The 21,969-nt window shown below is 40.3% G+C and overlaps 1 long non-coding RNA gene and 1 pseudogene across 6 annotated transcripts; one reads left to right on the top strand and one right to left on the bottom strand.

The window, feature by feature from the left end:
• The first annotated feature begins 6,504 nt into the window (after nt 1–6,504).
• Nucleotides 6,505–18,659, top strand: LOC149127926 (uncharacterized). Of its 6 annotated transcripts, none has more exons than XR_016230100.1 (3): nt 6,505–7,240; nt 8,357–8,475; nt 18,314–18,659. It is a non-coding gene; the product is annotated as an uncharacterized LOC149127926 (long non-coding RNA). The 6 variants fall into 6 exon arrangements; XR_016230102.1 differs by having other exon boundaries at nt 8,357–8,443; nt 18,251–18,659; XR_016230101.1 differs by having other exon boundaries at nt 8,357–8,443.
• A 1,295-nt stretch (nt 18,660–19,954) lies between these two features.
• Nucleotides 19,955–21,969, bottom strand: part of LOC149127927 (ribose-5-phosphate isomerase-like) — a 423,712-nt pseudogene continuing 421,697 nt past the window's right edge.

Below are 21,969 nucleotides of genomic sequence, written 5' to 3' on the forward strand. Positions count from 1 at the left end.
GGACCGGGACGCCCCATTCACTAGCCCACTAGGAAAGCCCTCAGCCTGCTCCTTTCTCATGGTGGTCGCTGTTTTGTTTCCTCCTTGCCATATACAATTTCCTAGCATCCACCTGTGTCTTTCTAAACATCCAACATCTGTTGGTTTCTGTGGTCAGCTCTGGGAAAGCTCCCTGGACAAGGAACCCCAGACTCCGTCAATGGGCCCTGAAATTCCCTCTTCAGCACCCTAGCACAGCCATCCTGGGCTTCAGCTGCACCCTCCAGTGCGTCAGCCCAGAGCTCAGAGTGTGAGACTTCCAAAGGGGAGGACACCTCTCTAGGTCTCTCCACAGCCCCCGTTCAGAGTGCAGTCACTTTTGTGCAGGATGGACTGCAGAGGTCAGGAATGCTGCAGCCTATCTGGCCCTTCGGATGGCGATTACATCATTTTAGTGGAAAACTCAGAGGTTTCACTTCGTTAAGCCCCTGCAGAACAGCTTCTCCAGAAGTCCTCACGGAGGCAGATTTCTGAAGTCTTCACTGGAGGTGGACCTAACCCCCCCACACCTCCACTCTCCAGCAGGCTTCCCCTCTTCAATAGCTTCTTCCCCAAGAGGTTTTTGAATTTGAGTAAAGATGTGGCTCTGATCTTTATTTTTTCCAGTGAAAGCTGCAAACAAGTTATAATGCTAAACACTGTTGTGCATAAATAGATTATATCAATGAATAGACTTAGTGGGGAAAGGCCAGACACAAAGCAGAACCTATTTGGGTATTGGTAGCAGCATTTCTGGATGATGGAGGTACTTTTTTTTTTCTTATTGATCTTTTCAGCATTTCCCTTTTTTCCAAAATGAACCACGCTGTATTAGATTGAAGTAAAAAGAAAAAAAAATGCCCAAGATTTTGTGAGCTTGGTAAGGTCACAGTTATTTTTCTTTTTTAAAGTTTATTTATTTACTCGAAACTCAGTTACACGGAGAGAGAAAGAGAGGCAGAAAGAGAGAGGTCTTCCTTCCACTGGTTCACTCCCCAGTTGGCCACAAGGGTTGGAGCTGGGCTGAGCTGAAATCAGGAGCTTCTTCTGGGTCTTACATGTTGGGTGCAGGGGCCTAAGGACTTGGGTCATCTTGTACTGTTTTTCCAGGCCATAGCAGAGAGCTGGATTGGAAGTGGAGCAGCTGGGACTCGAACTGGAGCCCATATGGGATGCTGGCACTGCAGGTGACAGCTTTACCCGCTACACCAGAGTGCCAGCCCCCAAAGCCACAGCTTTTATAGTTTTGACCCCTTTTCTTATCCTGATTTTTCACACAGATATAATGTGTCTACAATGTTTTATCCTGGCTCTTAAAAATGTTTACTATTTATTTGAGAGACACGACAGAAACAGAGCACTCTCATCCACTGGTTCACTTTCCAAATGCCTGCAACAATGCAGGATAAGCTGGGTGAAAGCCAAAAGCCAAGAACTCTTTCCAGATCTCTCATGTGTAAGGATCCAATTACTTAATCCATCACCTGTGGCTAAGGAAGCTGGACTCAAGAGCTAGAGTGCAACTTGAACCCAGACACTCTGATATGGGATGCAGGCACCTTAATCACCAGACTAAACACCACTTCATGTCATATATTCATAGTTTTTGGAAGCATACTTTTTATGACTCTGTGATGTTCCATTAAATAGATATGTGATAACTACTTAAACATAGCTAGGTTAAACTTATTGGCCACTTAGGTTATTTTGACATTTTTTGTCATCATAAAGCCATTCAATAAATATTAATTGAGTATCTATGTAATAATTCCAGGTGCTGGACATTATCTTAGCACTGTGATATAGCTCCCAGGGAAATAGTAAGGCCACATATTACCATGTTTCTACTTTTTCTATTATTCAAGCTTCTTCCTTAAGAGTCTGAATTGATGAATGAGTTCAAGTTGGGAAAAATGAAAATATTTCATTGAAAAACAGTATCAAACTTCATTGATGAGCAATAAAGATATTGGAAGCCATTGAAGGTGATGGCATCATATTCCATCACCAACTACTCCCTCCCTCGTGCTTTGAACATTTTAGTAGCTGACTTGTCATTCTCTTAACAACCACTTCTGAAAAATTCTTGGTTTTCTAAAATGTATGTGAAAGGTTGGAGGCAGGGAGAAACAGGCAAGACTTGTGGCTGCAGAGGCCGACCTAGAGCATGCAAAAGGCCATAGCCCTAGGGAACAGATATGCCTACACAAGGGATTGTTTGGGCTACCTGACCCTCAACCCTGATCCATGTAAAGCAAATAAAAGTATATGAACATTGAAAGGCAGGGCTCAGACCTGTGAATCTGCAGTCCCCTGGCCCTCATGTTGTTTCCACCTGAATCTGTCTCTGAGTAGATTTTTATCTCCAAACACACAGGGGTAGCTGGACCAACTTGGCAATAGGCAGAAATATTTCACTCCCTAAATGCCTGCAGCAGCCAAGGTTACTATAGGCTGAAGCCAATAGCTTAGAACTCTACCCGGGTCTCTTACATTGAAGGCAGGAGTCCAAATGCTTGACCCATCTTCTGTTGCCCTTCCCATCCCCAACCTGGGGAAGCATATTATCAGGAAGCTGGATTGGAAGTGGAGTAGCTGGGAATCAAATCAGTACTCTAATATGGGATGGTAGCATTGCTCACAGCAGCTTAACTTGCTGCACAACAACACTGGCTACATCTGTTACTTTTAGATGAAGACTATTTTGAACAGCTTACACTAGCAGTTTGGAATGCTGTAATTTCTCCATGACAGCAGAGTTGACATGTAAATTATCTAAACTCTTCTGCATAGGGTTTTTATACTCTGTCATATTATTTATGCATCCAGTTGTTTCTATAAGTATAGATTTATAGATAGCTATTTTATATCTTGGGTATATTCCAATGATATTTCATTTACTTTCTTATGGACATATTCCAACTTTGGCCATCAGGAGGTTTTTCAATTGGTTTCTGTATCCTTGGCCATACTCACAACCATTTCTTTTTAGCACTTCTTTATTTCTAGTGCTGCAAGATGTTCCTGGCTTACTTTGTATATTACTTGCCTCATCTTAACTCAGTCATTCACCTGAAGAGTTTGGGTGCCTTTAATTGGAGAATGGCATGAGACTTGAGGATCGGATTATGAGGTATGCATGTTGTTACAGAGAACAAGTTACTTTTAGGCCCACTCAGCTAATAGCAGGAGTAACCATATTAAGTAACCTATGTGGATACATGTTATTGCCATTGTGTAGAAACAAACATGACTCTCAAAATTTGTTTGGATATGGAGAACAATGATTCCATGTGTGCACACACACACATAAAGAGACTATGAGAATTTGTTATGTGTTATTTCACACAAAATGAATTTCTGGAGAGAGAAGAGTGGCTTCCCAGGAGGTTCAAACACATAACTTGAAATAGCAGGGGAAGGAGATTTGTTTCTGGTTTTGTAAGGGTTACAATTTGGGCTGGGATGAAGGACCTGTGTTTGACTTGAACTCCTACTGGTGCAAAGAAGGAACACTTGGGTTTTCTTAACAGCCTCCCTAGATGTAGAAAAGTAGTAGAAGTCCCTTGGGTGAGGCTTCAAAGATGCCCCAGTTAAAATTAAAAAAAAAAAAAAACACCAGAATCTTACTCTTCATTATAATACACATAGCAGTAAAGATTTTACATGTAGCATTTTAACTGTGATAATAGCCCAGATGACTCCATTTTGCTTTGTAAAAACTGTTGTCTTTGTGACTAAACTTATGCTTAAGAAAGAAGTTATGCCTGCTTAAGGATTTTAGAATATGATCTTGAGAAACTCAGCTGAATTTGCCAAGTAATATAGCCTACCCCAGTCAGCAGGACCAGAGGCTGGGGTTTGTGACTACAGGCTCAAACTTAACCTCTTTGACTCTGACCAGCCCCCTTATTTTCTGGCCAGAGCCCAACATGCAGCAGGGCCTATCATTGATGCCCCTTATTCCTGATTCCCCATTCTGGTCTCATCTGAAACAATCCTGCTACCCTGAGATGCTGCGATTGTCTTGGTGAAAATCACATGCTCCTTCTCCCAACATTTCTGGCTTCTTGAATTAACCTGCTTTCATGCATCAGTTCTTGACTCTTAAATATTGGTTTGCAAGCAGAGAGAAACTTTACCTTGCTTTTGGTAACATATCTATATTAAGAAAACATGAATTTATACTATATATTTAGTTCAATATTACATGCTTTATTCTTCCTTACTCATCATCTCTACTCCCTCCTTAACAGTGAGAATCTTAATTCCCTTCACATAATTCTGCTTCAGAATGTATGTATAGTGATTTAGAATTAACAAGTGCAGCCAATAATGTAGCCATATCAACTACCATATAAAATGTAGGCAAACTCCTTTTCTCTTTGAGTTTGAAAATGCCACTCTTTTCCTTCTTAAAATATTTATCTGTGTATTTGAAAGGCAAACTTATAGAGCGATAGGGAGAAATAGAGAGATAGAAATCTCCCTCAGCTGGTTCACTCCACAAATGGCCACAATGGCCAGGGCTGGGCCAGACTGAAGCCAGGAGCCAGGAGTTTCATCCAGGCCTCACACATGGGGGCTGGATCAGAAGTGGAGTGGCCACAAAGGAGCTAGCACCCATATGGGTCTCTGGCTTTGCAAGCAATGGCTTAACCTGCTATACCACAATGCTGGCCCAGTGACACTCTTTTCCAAATTGTTAACATTAGAATCTTATGCCTTCAGGCTCTTTAGTGAAGTGCTTCATGCATAGTGCACTTCTATCCTTTTATTACAATATGCAGATGTTCAGGCTTTGCTCTACCATTGTATGTAAGAGGAAGGTCCTCAAAAGTTTCATGCACATGTAAGTTATTAAAAATTAATATTTCAAACAATTGTAATTTTAAAAAGCTATGACTTTTATTAACTTTTCTTTAATCAGATTGTTAAGTACTAGAGCATGACAATGTGCTTTGACATTTACTTTTTTTTTAAAAGATTTTATTTATTTATTTGAGAGTTAGAGTTACAGACAGTGAGAAGGAGAAACAGAGAGAAAGGTCTTCCATCTGCTGGTTCACTGTCCAAATGGATGCTATGGCCGGAGCTGCTCCGATTCGAAGCCAGGAGCCAGGAGCTTCCTCTGGTCTCCCACACAGGTGCAGGGGCCCAAGGACTTGGGCCATGATCTACTGCTTTCCCAGGCCATAGCAGAGAGCTGGATTGGAAGTAGAGCAGCCGAGACTAAAACCAGCACCCATATGGAATGCTTGCGCGTCAGGCCAGGGCATTAACCCACTGCACCACAGTGCTGGCCCCTTTGACATTTACTTTAACCTAGTTTTCTTTGTTGTCATTTCAATCTTTATGTACAAACACATAAAAAATTCAAAATAGGGATATTCAAGTGGTGTGTAGATTGTTTTTATTGTGAAGTATAGCTGCAACAAAAGGAGATTTTATAATATATTTTGTCTCTATGAACATGAAAGAGTTGAAAATCTGTGTTGGAAAGCACTCTCAACTATACTGTGAAACAAGAAATTTTAACAGCTCGAAGGATCAATTAGGGTGGATTGTGCCAAAAATACATATTCAAAAACATCTCTAAATATGCATGTATATAATTAAAACTATGATTGTTTGTCTTATCAATTACCATTGTACTATGGAAGAAAGGATCAGCAGCTTCAAAAACTCTTATTTGAGAATTAGGAAGTTAAACACAAGCAACACAAACTTCTGACTTAAAGGAGGCTATAACAAACAATTCAGATAGTTTTGTCCTGTTCTCTGTGATGTCTCTAAACACAATTTTCATTTGGGAATGAATAAATACAGTATATACATACATTGAAAATGATCAGAGAAGAATTACAGAAAGTCATGTGCCCCGAGGGCCTGTTTCCACCACTCAACCCCAATTGGTATGGCCTGGATACTCACACACCTGGGAGCTTTTAACCTCCATTACAGAACTTCTAAGAAAACAGTCACCACGTGCCAATGTTTCAGTCGCCAACAGACTGCATATACAACAGTGGTCCCATCAGAGGATGGGAATGATACTGTCCACCATCTAGTGACATTGCAGTGCACACCGTGTCTAGGAGCATGCAGGAGTTCACACAGAACCCTGGCCACCAGGCAGGATACGTCACAGAGGGAACGGAGGGCCCAGGGGAGTATGCAGCCAACGACCAGGTGTTCCTTTTACAGGACACGTATTAAGATTTCCAGATGCCTTGGAGACTTGTCTGATCTGTTTCTAGCTTATTCCTACCAGGTGGCCGCTCTAGGAGAGTTCTGACCATCAGTAAAGTTAGATTCAGTGTGAGTCAAGACAACTGAACCACATCTATGAAGTAGAAGTTTACTACTTAGAAATGTCAGAAGAGGGCCCTATGCCCCCGGGTCAGTGGGAAGGGAAAAGCTCTCCGACAGTCAACTCCATGGCGTCCACGGGACAGGTGAAAGTGAAGGTACGAGGGGGGCGAGTGAGACCAGGAGGAAGGGGCGGGGCCGGGCGTGTGGCGCTTGCGCAGTACGTGCTGCGTCACCAAGCGGCAGAAGTAGCAACTACGAATTCTGGACGTTGGCGAAGGCCGAGTCCATGAAGAGTGGGGCTGCCCTGAAGAGTGGGGCGGCGGCCACGGCCAGGAAGAGTAGGGCGGCGACGAACAGCGGGGAGGCTGTGACGGTGGCGGCCATGAGTCCTGGCAGGCTGCAGCATTGGAAGCGAGGAAGTGTGGGGAGGAGGCAATGTTGAGCGTGGGAAGATGGCGGCCGCGGTGGTCAAACAACGGGCGCTGAGCGTGGGCCCAGCGGCGGTGGGGGCGAAGTTAGACCTCAGGCTTCTGTGTGGTGAGGAAGCCTGGGGCTGCCGTGGGGGAGCCTGGGACTGCAGCAGAGGTCGTGGCCACGGCGCTGGGCTGTGGAGCTGATTTGTGACTGCGTTTATCTTTGAGGCAGTGACAGATCTAGGGCCTACCTCAGTGGAGTGCAGTCGCAGCGTCTGCTGGCAGCAGGCCTCTTGGGGTCCCAGCGGCAGAGGCTCAGACGTGAGAAGGAGAAGTGGCTGGAGTCGGCCGGGCCCTGGAGGACACGGGGCTGGAGCTGGACCTGGAAGTGATACCGAAGTTCAACAACGACGTGCTCGTCTCCGAGTTTCAGATGCTGCTCGGTGTTGGCTTAACCTGGCCGGCTGTGCCTTCCTCCTGGACAGGAGCAGCAGGTGAGTCAGTCCGGCCGGACTGATGCTGTCAGCAGCCTGGGGGCATCAAGGTGAAGGGAAGGGACCCCCAAGCCCTGCAGGCAGTGAGGTGGGCCTCTGTCCCACAGCAGAGAGGGGCCGCATGTATGGGGAGAAATCTGGGGTCTGAGGGTGCCTACAGGAGAATTAGGGGCCACAGAGACAGGAGGGGCAGAAGGGATATTGGGGACTGGCTTTCTCTGGGGTTCTGCAGGAAATCAGGGACCGATAAGACTTGGATGTGGCGGCATGGAAGGTAGACCTGGAAGGAAAGCCATGTGCTGTTGGCAAAGAGTAAAACCCCAGCACTTCTGGATTTGAAAGACTGAGCAAAAGGTCGGTGTTTAGAGTGCAGGACCAAGGTCGACAGCACTGGAGGGAAACTCTGGGGGAGCGTTTGGTGCCTTGGAAGAGCTGGGAGACGGGAGAATATGTTTGTGTATGTCTCCATCCGAGGATAGATAGGAAAAGGGAAGAATATTATTGCTGAAAGCAGATGACTTTTGCAAGAGCCATAGCAGGGATGCATGGGATATGTGAGATGGGGCCTGTGGAAAATCCTTGGGAAAAGTGGGGGAAAGGAGAGTTTGGGAGGAGGATCTTTCTGAAAGGACTGGAGCATGAGTGCAGTGTTAATTAGGAAACTTCAAGAAAGGTCTCCAGGATATTGGGATTCGAGAGGGAGATTACCTGAAAGAAAACTGGGTTGATAAGGCATTTGAGAAAATGGAGAATTTGACTTAGGCTGAGAATGAAACCTTTTTTGGCTTGTGGTCACCTTGTAGGACTGAATTGGGGCAGAACACTCTGGCTCATTAAAGGAGTGTTTCTTGGCTTTGGAAGAGTTATCTGTTATTTGATAGTTTTTTTTTTTTTCTAATTACTTTAAATAATGCCAGGAGCAACATGATTGTACTTGAAAAAGTTTGTGGGAAGAAAAGTTGTACATTTGTTTTTTTGATAATCCATGCATGGCTTTGTCATGATACATATTTTCCGTAAACATTTTACACATGGTAATTTAATATTATCTAATATTCTGAAGCTTTTTATCATGTTAGAATTTATGCTCACTTGTTGCTAAAATTCACTTGACAGTGCAAAATGCCCAACGGGAAGGCCATGGTACTTCTGTCAGCATTATTCTGGGTACTGAAAACACTGACCAGAGATAACACAATGCAGGTACAAGCCAATCTCATTGAAATCTTCAATTTGTAAGTTTTATGGCTTTTAAACATTATGAGTTTAAGTTGTCACGTTGGCTACTGGAAAAATTGCTCTTTATTATTTGATGTGAGGAACACATATGTATGTGTCTATATATGCATGTGTACATATAGCAGACTGAGGAATATGTACATGCCTGTGTATGTGTATATATGTATGTGTATGTAGCAGACTGCCTGGGTTTCATTTCTGACTCCATCATGCATCTCCTATGTGACTGAGGGGAAGTTACTCAGGGCATGTCTGTCATGTCTTAACTGAGAAGTAGAGATAACCAAAGTTAAAGCCCCAGAAAGCTGTGATGAGGATCAAAAAGGTTAAGGTGTGTAGATCCCTCAACCAAGCACCTGGCACAAGCCTGCAAGAAGTGCTAGTAAGGACCAGCATTTTTACTATAGCTGTGCATTACCATATTAACCTCTGAAAGAGGTAAATGTTCCTAAATGTAAATTCATGAACTCTTGACATCTTAAATTCTATAAAAGGCACTGGGCCTATAAATAACTGTGCTTTCATCAATTATTGAAGTATGTCAGTTCAAAATTGTTTACTAAGCTTTTGCTAGAAATTAAGTTACTTAGAATAAGGAATAATTCTAACAAGTATATGGTAACCAAAATTAAGAGCAAAGGTTAAAAAACTATGATACACAGACATACTTTTAGTGAAGTTATGGAATATAAGAGATATGTTTTGAATAAAGGAAAAAGTAATATTTGTCCTAAAGTATAATGGTGTTTGGCATGGAGAAAGAGGAACAAAACAGGACAATCAGCTGAGGAAAATATAAAGTGTTGTAGATTTGTGGTAGATTGGCTGAGGTTATCATGGAATTGGCCACATGAGTTTCTGGAAATTGAGAGCATTAATACAAAAGGCACATTGACATGAAGTTAGAATTTGGTCCTACATGTTAATGTTAAAACAACCAGGTTTTGTTAGGAAAAAAGTTGACAAGAAGTTTTGATCTTTTATTTTTGAACTCTGCTCTTAGAGTTTTTCAGCCTGTCTTTGTAATTTTCCATGTTGCAACTTTTTTTTTTTTTTACAGTTTGCATTTAGTTGGAGACTTACTCAGTTTGTCAGTCAGCTCCTGTAGCTTAAAAGTTTAGAGAGCAGGGTTATTTGATTCTGACCTCTAGCTTTTCTTAAGGTATTTAAATTGTTCCAAGAAGTAGGGTGAATATGAGTCTAATTCTATTCAAGGGTTTCTTCTTTGCTGTTTTAGTAACTGAGCCAGGAAATGAGAACTTCAAGTGTAGCACATCTTGGGTTCTCTGATATTGTTTTTAGCTTTTTTTAATAAATATAAATTTCCAAAGTACAGCTTTTGGATTATAGTGGCTTTCCCCCACATAACTACCCTCCCATCCACAACCATCCCATCTCCCATTCCCTCTCCCATTCCATTCACATCAAGATTCATTTTCAATTATGCTTATATACATAAGATCAGTTTAGTATATACTAAGTAAAGATTTCAATAATTTGCACCCACACAGAAACACAAAGTATAAAGTACTGTTTGAGTACTATTTATACCATTAATTCACATAGTACAACACATTAAGGACAGAGATCCTACATGGGGAGTAAGTGCACAGTGACTCCTGTTGAAATTTAACAATTGACACTCTTGTTTATGGCCTCAGTAATCACCCGAGGCTCTTGTCATGAGCTGCCAAGGCTATGGATGCCTCTTGAGTTCGCAAACTCTGATCTTTTTTAGACAAGGTCATAGACAAAGTGGAAGTTCTCTCCTCCCTTCAGAGAAAGGTACCTCCTTCTTTGATGGCCCATTCTTTCTGCTGTGATCTAACTCACAGAGATCTTTCATTTAGGTTATTTTTTGTCAGAATGTCTTGGCTTTCCATGCCTGAAATACTCTCACGGGCTTTTTAGCCAGATCCGAATGCCTTAAGGACTAATTCTGAAGCCAGAGTGCTGTTTAGGACATCTGCCATTCTGAGTCTGCTGTGTATCCCGCTTCCCATGTTGGATTGTTCTCTCCTTTTTAATTTTATCAGTTAGTATTAGCAGACACTAGTTTTGTTTATGTGATCCCTTTGACACTTAATCCTATCATTGTGATCAATTGTGAACTGAAGCTGATCACTTTGACTAGTGAGATGGCATTGGTACATGTCACCTTGATGGGATTGAATTGGAATCCCCTGGCATGTTTCTAGCTCTACCATTGGGGGTAAGTCTGATTGAGCATGTGCTGAACTGCACATCTCTTCCCTTTCTTATTCCCACTCATATATTTAACAGGGATCACTTTTCAGTTAAATTTAAATACCTAAGAATAATTGTGTGTTAATTACAGAGTTCAACCAATGGAATTAAGTAGAACAAAAAAATACTAAAAGGAATAAAGTAGTAAATGTTCCTCAAAAATCAGGACAAGGGCTGATCAAGTCATTGTTTCTCATAGTGTCCATTTCACTTTAACAGGTTTCCTTTTTGGTGCTCGGTTAGTTGTCAACAATCAGGAGAACATATGATATTTGTCCCCTGGGGACTGGCTTATTTCACTCAGCATGATGTTTTCCAGATTCCTTCATTTTATTGCAAATGACCTGATTTCAGTGGTTTTTTACTGCTGTATAGTATTCTATAGAGTACATGTCCCATAATTTCTTTATCTAGTCTACTATGGATGGGCATTTGGGTTGATTCCAGGTCTTAGCTATTGTGAAGTGAGCTGCAATAAACATTAAGGTGCAGACAGCTCTTTTATTTGCCAATTTAATTTCCTTTGGGTAAATTCCAAGGAGTGGAATGGCTGGGTTGTATGGTAGGGTTATATTCAGGTTTCTGAGGACTCTCCAAACTGTCTTCCATAGTGGCTTTACCAGTTTGCATTCCCACCAACAGTGGGTTAGTGTCCCTTTTTCCCCACATCCTTGCCAGCATCTGTTGTTGGTAGATTTCTGAATGTGAGCCAATCTAACTGGGGTGAGGTGAAACCTCATTGTGGTTTTGATTTGCATTTCCCTGATGATCCTGAACATTTTTTGATATGTCTGTTGCCTATTTGGATTTCTTCACCTGAAAAATGTCTATTGAGATCCTAGGCCCATCTCTTAAGTGGGTTGTTTGTTTTGTTTTTGTGGAGTTTCTTGATCTCTGTGCAGATTCTGGTTATTAATCCTTTATATGTTGCATAGTTTGCAAATATTTTTTCCTGTTGTGTTGGTTGCCTCTTCACTTTCCTGACTGTTCCTTTTGCAGTACAGAAACTTCTCAATTTGATGCAATCCCTATAGTTGATTTTGGCTTTGACTGCCTGTGCCTCCCAGGTCTTTTCCAAGAAGTCTTTGCCTGTGCCTATATCTTGCATGGTTTCTCCAATGTTCTCTAATAATTTGATGATGTCAGGTCATAGATTTAGATCTTCAGTCCATGTTGAGTGGATTTTTGTGTAAGGTGAAAGGTAGGGGTCTTGCTTCATGCTTCTGCACATGGAAATCCAGTTTTTCCAGCACCATTTATTGAATAGACTGTCCTTGCTCCAGGAATTGGTTTTAGATCCTTGATCAAATATAAGTTGGCTGTAGATGTTTGGGTTGATTTCTGGTGTTTCAATTCTGTTCCATTGGTCTATTCATCTGTTTCTGTACCAGTACCATGCTGTTTTGATTATAACTGCCCTGTAGTATGTCCTGAAATCTGGTATTGTGATGCCACTGGATTTGTTTTTGTTGTACAAGATTGCTTTAGCTATTCGAGGTCTCCTGCATCTCCATATGAATTTCAGCATCTTTTTCCAGATCTGAGAAGAATGTCTTTGGTATTTTGATTGGTATCACATTGAATCTATAAATTGCTTTTGGGAGAATGGACATTTTGATGATATTGATTCTTCCAATCCATGAGCATGGAAGATTTTTCCAATTTTTGGTATCCTCTTCTATTTCTTTCTTTAAGATTTTGTAATTCTCATTGTAAAGATCTTTGACATCCTTGGTTAAGTTTATTCCAAGCTATTTGATTGTTTTTGTAGCTATTGTAAATGGGATTGATCTTAGCAGTTCATTCTCGGCCATGGTATTTCCAGTGTATACAAAGGCTGTTGATTTTTGTGCATTGATTTTATATTCTGCTACTTTGTCAAAATCTTCTTTGAGTTCCAGGAGTCTCTTAGTAGATTGCTTTGGATCCCCTAAATAAAGAATCATATCATCTGCAAAGAGGGATAGTTTGACTTCTTCCTTCCCAATTTGTATCCCTTTATTTTCTTTTTCTTGTCTAATGTTTCTGGCTCAAAATCTAGTACTATATTGAATAACAGTGATGAGAGTGAGCATCCCTGTCTGGTACCAGATCTCAGTGGAAATGCTTCCAACTTTTCCCCATTCAATAGGATGTTGGCCGTGGGTTTTTCATAAATTTCTTTGATTGTATTGAGGAATGATCCTTCTAGACCCAATTTGCTTAGAGTTTTCATCATGAAAGGATGTTTATTTTATCGAATGCTTTCTCTACATCTATTGAGATAATCATATGGTTTTCTTCTGCAGTTTGTTAATGTAGTGTATCATGTTGATTAAATTACCTACATTGAATGATCCCTGCATACCAGGGATAAATCCCACTTGGTCTGGATGGATGATCTTTCTGACCTGTTGTTGCATTCTATTGGCCAGAATTTTATTGAGGATTTTTGTGTCTATGTTCATCAGGGAAATTGGTCTGTAATTCTCTTTCAATACTGTATCTTTTTCAAGTTTAGGAATTAAGGTGATGCTGACTTCACAGAAAGAATTCGGGAGGATTCCCTCTTTTTGGATTGTTCTGAATAGTTTGAGAAGAATTGGAGCTAGTTCTTCTTTAAATGTCTGGTAGAATTCAGCAGTGAATCCATCTAGTCCTGGGCTTTTCTTTCTTTGGAGGGCCTTTACTACTGATTCAATTTCTGTCTCAGTTATGGGTCTGTTTATGTATCCTATGTCTTCATGGTTCAATTTAGGTAGGTTGTATGTTTCCAGGAATCTGCCCATTTGTGATAGATTTCCCTGTTTGCTGGCATACAACTCTTTGTAGTAATTTCTGATGACTCTTTTTATTTCTGTGGTGTCTGTTGTTACGTTTCCTTTTTTCATCTCTGATTTTATTGATTTGGGTCTTTTATTTTTTGAGTTAGTTGGGCCAATGGGGTGTCAATTTTTTTTTCCAAAAAAACAGCTCTTCATTTTGCTGATCTTTTGTAATTTTGGGGGGGATTCAGTTCTGTTGATTTCTTCTCTAATTTTAATTATTTCTCTTCTCCTACTAGTTTTGGGTCTTGTTTGCTGCAGTTTTTCTAGATCTTTGAGATGCATTTATAGCTCATCCACGTGGTGCCTTTCCAATTTCTTGATGTAGGCACCTATTGCTATAAAATTTCCTCTTAACATTGCTTTTGCTGTATCCCATAAGTTTTGATATGTTGTGTTGTTATCCTCATTTGCTTTCAGAAAGTTTTTGATTTCTCTTTTGATTTCTTGTATGACTCATTGTTCATTCAGGAGCATGTTGTTCAGTCTCCATGTGTTTGCATATGCTCTAGGGATTCCTGAGTTGCTAATTTCCAGCTTCATTCCACTGTGGTCTGAGAAGATGCATGGTATGATCTCAGTTCTTTTGAATTTGCTGAGACTTGCTTTATGGCCTAGTATGTGGCCAGTCCTAGAGTAGGTTCCATGTACTGCTGAGAAAAATGTGTATTCCTCAAGTGTAGGATGAAAAGTTCTGAAGATATCTGTTAGACCCATTTGGTCTGTAGTGCCGATTAAATCTGCTGTTTCCTTGTTGGTCTTCTGTCAGGTTGATCTGTCTATTGCTGAAAGTGGAGTATTGAAGTCCCCCAATACTATTGTATTGGAGTCTAAGTCTCCCTTTAAGTTCCTTAACATATCTTTTAAATAACCCGGTGCCCTGTAATCAGGTGCATGTACGTTTATAATAGTTACCTCTCCCTGTTGAAACTGATCCCTTAATCATTATATAGTGCCTCTCTTTGTCTCTCTTAACAGTTTTTGTGTTAAAGTTTATTTTGTCTGATATTAAGATGGCTATGCCAGCTCTTTTTTGGTTTCTGTTGGCATGGGATATCTTTTTCCAACTTTTCACATTCAATCTGCATGCATCTTTGCTGGAAAGATGTGTTTCTTGTAAGCAGAAAATATATGGGTTTTGTTTTTTAATCCATTCAGCCAGTCTGTGTCTTTTAACTGGGAGTTGAGGTCATTAACATTCAAGTGACTGTTGATTAGTAGTGACTTTGCCCTGCAATTTTTCAAAGATATTTCTAATATGTGCTTTGAACTTCCTGTGATCTTTTACTGGGAAATTTTCTTCCTTTACCTTCTTTCATATTGATGGCCATGTTTCTGTGTTTCTGTGTGTAACACATCTTTAAGCATCTTTTGCAGGGCTGGACGAGTGGTGACAAATTCTTTGTTTGCTATGAAAGGTCTTTATTTCACCTTCATTCACAAATGAGAGCTTTGAAGGATATAATATTCTGGGATGGCAGTTTTTTTCTCTTAGTACTTGGGCTATATCTAGCCATTCCCTCCTAGCCTATAGGGTATTTGATGAGAAGTCAGCTGTGAGTCTAATTGGAGATCCTCTGAGAGTAATCTGATGTTTCTCTCTTGCATATTTTAGAATCTTTTCTTTATGTTTCACTGTGGTGAATTTAATTACAACGTGTCATGATGAGGATCTCTTTGGATCTTGTTTATTGGGGGTTCTATGTGCTTTTTGTACTTGGATGTCTCTTTCCTTCTCCAAACCTGGGAAGTTTTCTGCTAGTATCTCACTAAAAAGGCCTTCTAATCCTTTCTCTCTCTCCATGTCTTCAGGAACTCCTAGAACCCGATTGTTAGTTTTTTAAATAGTATCCTGTAGATTCCCAACAATCTTTTTTAGATTTCTAATTTCCTCTTCTTTTCTTTGGTTTGACTGTATACTTTCCTGTGCTCTGTCTTCTAGGTCAGATATTCTCTTTTCTACCTCACTGATTCTGTTTTTAAGGCTCTCAAATGTTTTTCCTTTGTTCTATTAAATTCTTCATTTCATTTTGATTTCTCTTCAATATCTCAATTTCATGTTCTATTAAATTCCTCATTTCATTTTGATTCCTCCTTAAGATTTCATTTCCACGAGAGAGATTTTCTGTCCTGTCCTGTATGAATTTCTGTAGTTCATGCATTTGTTTTTGATAATTTGTAAGTGTTCTGATCATACATTTTTTGCATTCTATATCTTCCATTTCTTCTATCTCATCTTCATATTCTTGTATTGGAGTGTCACGTTCATTTGGGAGCATCATGGTGTCTTCCTTGTTCTTATTTCCTCAGTTTTTGTGTTTGTTCTTTGGCATTGTGGATATATTCTTTGGTTTCTTCTTTTTTTTTTTTTTTTTCTTGCTGTGGTGTCTTTTTTCATTATACTATGTCTCCAGATTAAGTGGACTGTCTGCTTTTGGTAAATCTCTAGAGGCTTGTGGTAGGTGTGGCCAGAGAGTTCTGTTCAGTTCTTCAGGGTTAAGGGTGTGCCAAAGGTTACACACCCAGGTTTGGTGTGTAAATCTTCTCTCCCTCTTTTTTTTTCTTTTTATTCAGAAGGTAAGTAATTCTGCTCAGCTGAGCTCTTCTCCTTGGTGGCAATCAGTGCCTGAGCATGAGCCCCTGTGGGTATAATATTCATCTGCTGTGTCCCAAGGACCACACAAAAGATCGGTGCATTCCTCACTGTAAGCTCAGATTCCCCTGCAATGTCTTTCACTGGGTAGCCAGTGTGGCCTGTGCTTGTGGCATCTCCCACTAAGACTACTCAAGTCTCAGCCACACTGTGAGTTATACCACACACCCTCAGGTTTTTTTTTTTTTTTCTACTGTGCCAGTTCATAAGCTCCACACATTCACTAGGTCTTAGTCTCCTGTTATTACTCCCCACCAGAGTAAGGTTTTTCTGTTTGGCTGATTGTTGGGTACAGCCCCAAGCTGGTGCAACTGTTACGTATGTCCAAAATGGTGCCTGCTCTATTGGTTCCTAGGCTTTTGTAAGGTGATTGGAGAGACAGAATCATGTCCATACTGTCCCTTTTATTTTTTCTCTCCTCTAGTTAGGCTGGTGTTTTTCCCCCACAGGGCTTCAAGCCTTGTTCCCTTTAGGCTCTTCCTGCCACTTTTCTGCCAGTGTCTCAGGCTACTGTGGTTTTATCTCACTACTCTTTCCAGTGCTGGTGCAGAGCCTCTCAACAGCTAGAGTCCCAAGCTGTGGGTACCTGTGCCCTCCACGTAGGTCTACCATGTCCCTCTAATTACGGAAGAGTTTCCTCTGCTTTTTTTCCCTAATTCTTCCCTGAGACTACACTATCTTCACTTTTATTAATCTGTCTTCTCCTCGACTGTCAGTAAGCTCCCTTCTTATTCCACCATCTTGTCTCCTACTGATTTTTGAATATTGAACAATCCATGCATACCAGAGATAAATCCCACTTGGTTGGGGTAAATGATTTTTCTGATGTGTTGTTGGACTTGTTTGGCTAGAGTTTTATACAGGATTTTTGCTTTTGTGTTCATGGGAAATTGGTCTGTAGTTCTCTTTCTCAGTTGTGTCTTTTTCAGGTTTAGGAATTAAGGTAATGCTGGCTTCATAGAAAGAACTTGGGAGAATTCCCTCCTTTTCAATTATTTTGAATAGCTTGAGAAGAATTGGAACTAGTTCTTTAAATGTCTGGTAGAATTCAGCAGTAAAGCCATGCAGTCCTAGGCTTTTCTTTTTTTGGAGGATGTAGGCATCATTTACTATGCCACAGTGCTGGCCCTGGAAATGGAATTTTGAAATCCATGCATACAACAAATTTTTGAATTTTGTATGAAATACTTATGTTATTAAAATTATAAATGTATTTCAAAACACATCTTTAGTTCCATTCTTCCATGAATTATCCAAAGTATAATCATATATATGTATTCTATTTTTTGCCATAATTTCAATATTGCATGCTGATCAGTGATTGTAACATGCACAAAATTTGTTTTGAGAAACAACAGATTTTTTTCTTAGTACTTGAAGGTTAACTAGTAGAATCTTATTTTATGAAACTTTTTACTATGTTTGATCTGTTCATTCACAGTAAGAACATGCCAAATTTATCTGTCATAGTATTGTTTTTGTAATATCAACTTGCTTTCATCAGATTAGTTCTTGTGAATACGAGACTGCTGTGAAAGTATATAAAAAATCACAGCTATTTTATCTTATTTGTGAACTGTAACTTTATGAATAAGGTATCACTCTTTTTTTTTTAAAGATTTATTTTATTTATTTGAAAGAGTTACACAAAGAGATAGAAACAGAAAGAGAGGTCTTCCATCTGCTGGTTCACTCCCCAGATGGCCACAACTGCTGGAGCTGAGCTGATCCAAAGCCAGGAGCCAGGGGCTTCTTCTGGGTCTCCCACATGGGCACAGGGGCCCAAGCACTTGGGCCACCTTCTACTGCTTTCCCAGGCCACAGCAGAGGGCTGGATCTGAAGAGGAGCAGCCAAAACTAGAACTGGCACCCATATGGGATGCCAGCACTTCAGGGCAGGGCTTTAAACTGCTGTGCCACAATGCCAGCCCCAGGTATCACTCTTTATACCTTTTGTCTCAGTTGAATTGAATTATATTTTATTTGAGATTTATAGCAATATAGTAGCATTTTTCTTTTTGTATCAATCAGCTGATACAATGAATGACACAGTACTATTTGTACCAGGAAGTTCATGACTAACCGACCACTTCAGAGGGAACAAATGGTCATTGATGTGTTCCACTCTAGGAAGGCAACTGTTCCACAGAGATTTGGAAAAAACTAGCCACAATGTGCTAGACGATTCCTGATGTCACTTTGTATTTGGATTTAGAACCCATTTTGGCAGTGGCAAGACAATGGACTTTGGTAAGATTTGTGATTCCTTAGATTATGTTAAAAAAAAATGAACCCAAACATTGACTTGCAATACATGGCCTGTATAAGAAAAAGATCTCAACACAACAGCAAAAGGAGTGTAACAACAGAATGAAGAAGTTCAGGGGAACTACCAAAGCCAATGTTAGTGCTGGCAAAAAGCTGAAGGAATAAAGATTTTGTGATGACTTTATCTATGGTGATTTTGTGACTTTTTCATAAGAATTAATAAACTGTAACACTTTAAAAAAATGTGTGGAATGAACTGTGTATTTTCTGTGTGGAGTACATGTGCTTTACTCAGTTAAATGATCCAGTAAACACTACAAAGAAGAAATGATGACAGTCTACAATGACTACTTTGTGCAGCAAATACTAGAGTGTGGGGCAATTATTAGCTCAATCTCAGGCATAACCATGGTCTAGCTTTTCCTTTTCCTGCACTGTTTATTCTAGCAAATTGCACTTGGATGATGAAGTCAAACCAGTGGTTGGAATACTTTTTTTCTGTAGCCCAATCATCCCCTCAAAGCAGCACTGCTTTAAAGAAAGCTTTCCAGGTGCTCTGCCCAGCCTATCTTGAAGGATCTCATCAAATAATAAAGCATTTATTCATTTTTGTCAAAGTTGAGTCACTGGTACCATTATCCTCATAAAAATATTACTAATCTTATCTTTAAATTTTATTTCATATTCTTTTGGCACCACACTTTTTATTCCAACCTTCAAAGAATATAAAGAGGTGACGGCATCTGATGTCAAACCATGCCAATGATAATAAAGGAATGGAAAAACAACAACAAAAAGAAAATGATTTAAAAAACAAATATTTCACATTTCACAGCAGTGCTCTGGCAGCATGGCAAGCATTTCTGGCCAACTTCTTCAACCAACAGAGATTTGAACAACCCCCTGATCTTAGCAAAGGTACTACCACATTTGCCCCTGAGAGTTTACAGTCTGAGTCACTACATGTCACACTGCTCCACTCAGCAGACTTGTAAACTTGATCTTCAGAAGTAACTGTATTGTGCATGATTACAATGAGAACAGACTAAAAACACAACAGATAATGGCAGAAAAGTAAACCAAGTATCCTGTTAGGCATCAGGAGATCACTGCTGGCCAAGTCCTTCATGTTATCACCTTCAAGAAAAACTGATATTCATTTCTCAGCAAACCCAATATTCAGAAGCTTACCCAGCAGGCTCAAGTCAAAGGTTTTAGAGATAGTCTCCCCCTTCTTGCCCTATTCTTTTTCTTTTTTGGTAAATATTTCATATCAAACATGAAATCAAGTTCTGCTTTATATAAAAACTGAATATTTTTAATAGGTAAAAATATGTATCTTTAAATTTCTGTTTAAAAAGACATATAGTAACAGTACTGCAGAAGATTGTATTTAGTCCCTCTACCAACACAAAGATATATTAAGGCAAAGGCTCCTGGAAAGGCATGTCCACCCTGGGTGTGGGCTGGAGATTGAGGTGAACACATCTGCTCCTCATGGGGTCAGCAGAAGGGTTTCTCTCACATGTTCACTTAGCCTTTCTGCATCCCAAAGAAGACTGTCTCAGCCATGTCGATGAATAGACCTGTGTCTACCATGCCTGGGATCATTTTGGTAGCCATGTTCACTTGACAACTTTTGTGTGCACAATCAAACTTCCAGTCCAGGATAAAATTCCCATTGTCACCACAGGACCTGCCTGTGGACAGCCATTTGAAGTTGAACTTCACCCCAAACTTCCAGGTCACTGCTAGGCTCACATTTATAAATTTTTGAGGTTTAAAGTTATTTTACAGGCATATGCAATTCTACAAAGTACATGCCTGATAAGATTATTATCTATAGCAATAAACTATTAACAGTGATATAAAGTTGTAGACAAATATATATGAAGGTGTTAAGTCTCCCATCTAAGACTAAAAAAGTTATCAGTAATTTACATTAAAAAAGAAATATTTATGCTCACAAAATCAGAACATTTACAAATAAAAATTTCTGATAAGTTGAGAAATTTAGCACATCTACAACCACTGTCTAATCAAAATTTTATTTTCATTGACTCAACATTTGTTATTTACAGATTTAAAATAACATTTGATGGCAAAATGTGCAAAATAAACTGGTACAATACAGTTCTGGCTCAGAAGTTAACAGAAAAATCAATCAGATTGATGATAGAACAGCCTGCTAAGTGTTGTCAAAAAGATCTGTCCAAGGAATCACTAGTACAGTGGAAAGAATAAAGGGGTCAATCCACTGAACTCTGGGCAAGGAATCCCTGGTTACATCCTAGCTCAAGGAAGTCACCAAACCATGTTTTAACTGAGTTCATCTGTACACATTGGAACAATGAAATATCGCTCATCATACACAGTCCTTGGGAAAGGCATTCATATCCACTCACACTCACTGTGCACCAGGTACTGTATTAAGGGTTCAGAGAAACAAAGCACATCCCATAGGGTCCCAGTGTGGTTAGAGGGTAAAAGGGCTGAGGATTGTTGGATATATCATCACTGAGCACTGACTTCTCTATCAATATATAATTTCCTAAAAGGATCAAAGATTTTAAAAGTTCCTCAACTGCATTTCAGAAGGTGAGACATCCAAAGTTTTGTTATCTTTTGTCATGTGTTTGGAATGAGATCAGTGAGCATCAGAATTACCTGTGTTGCTAAGAAGTGCACATGCACTGCCTCACCCAAAGCTTACTGCTTTAGAAACCTCTAGGAGCCTGGCAGTTCTGAAGTAACTCCCTAGTCAAACTCTTTCATTTCAGACTGCTAACAAAAACTTGGATGATTATTAATAGGAACACACACATTGCCATACAACTTTTTTTTTTTTACCATAAAATAAGTGTCACAAACCTTTTTAAAGTTCTCATTAAAAAGACTTCTAATCAAAACACGAGAGCAACAACAAATGCCCACAGCAATGCTGACTTCAGCTGACACTATGCATAATCTGTGTGCATGCATACATGTGCATCTTCTTCCAGGGAAACAAGAGTTGGGCAAGCAAATAAAGGTTATGAATCCTTGACAATATTTTCAATATTAAACAACTAGTTTTAGCCGGCGCCGTGGCTCAATAGGCTAATCCTCCACCTTGCGGCGCCGGCACACCGGGTTCTAGTCCCGGTTGGGGCGCCGGATTCTGTCCCGGTTGCCCCTCTTCCAGGCCAGCTCTCTGCTATGGCCAGGGAGTGCAGTGGAGGATGGCCCAGGTGCTTGGGCCCTGCACCCCATGGGAGACCAGGAAAAGCACCTGGCTCCTGGCTCCTGCCATCGGATCAGCGCGGTGCGCCGGCTACAGCGGCGGCCATTGGAGGGTGAACCAACGGCAAAGGAAGACCTTTCTCTCTCTGTCTCTCTCTCTCACTGTCCACTCTGCCTGTCAAAAAAAAAAAAAAAAAAAGTTTTTAAAAGAAAATCTGAACACTGTTGCAAATGGGGTAAATTGATACAGCTGGTTGCCTGAACAGACCTGACCAAAGGGTTAGATCACAACCATG

This window comes from Oryctolagus cuniculus, chromosome 2, assembly GCF_051225735.1.
Source record: "Oryctolagus cuniculus isolate XC-2025 breed Fujian yellow rabbit chromosome 2, ASM5122573v1, whole genome shotgun sequence".
In the NCBI taxonomy this organism is placed as follows: Eukaryota; Metazoa; Chordata; class Mammalia; order Lagomorpha; family Leporidae; genus Oryctolagus; species Oryctolagus cuniculus.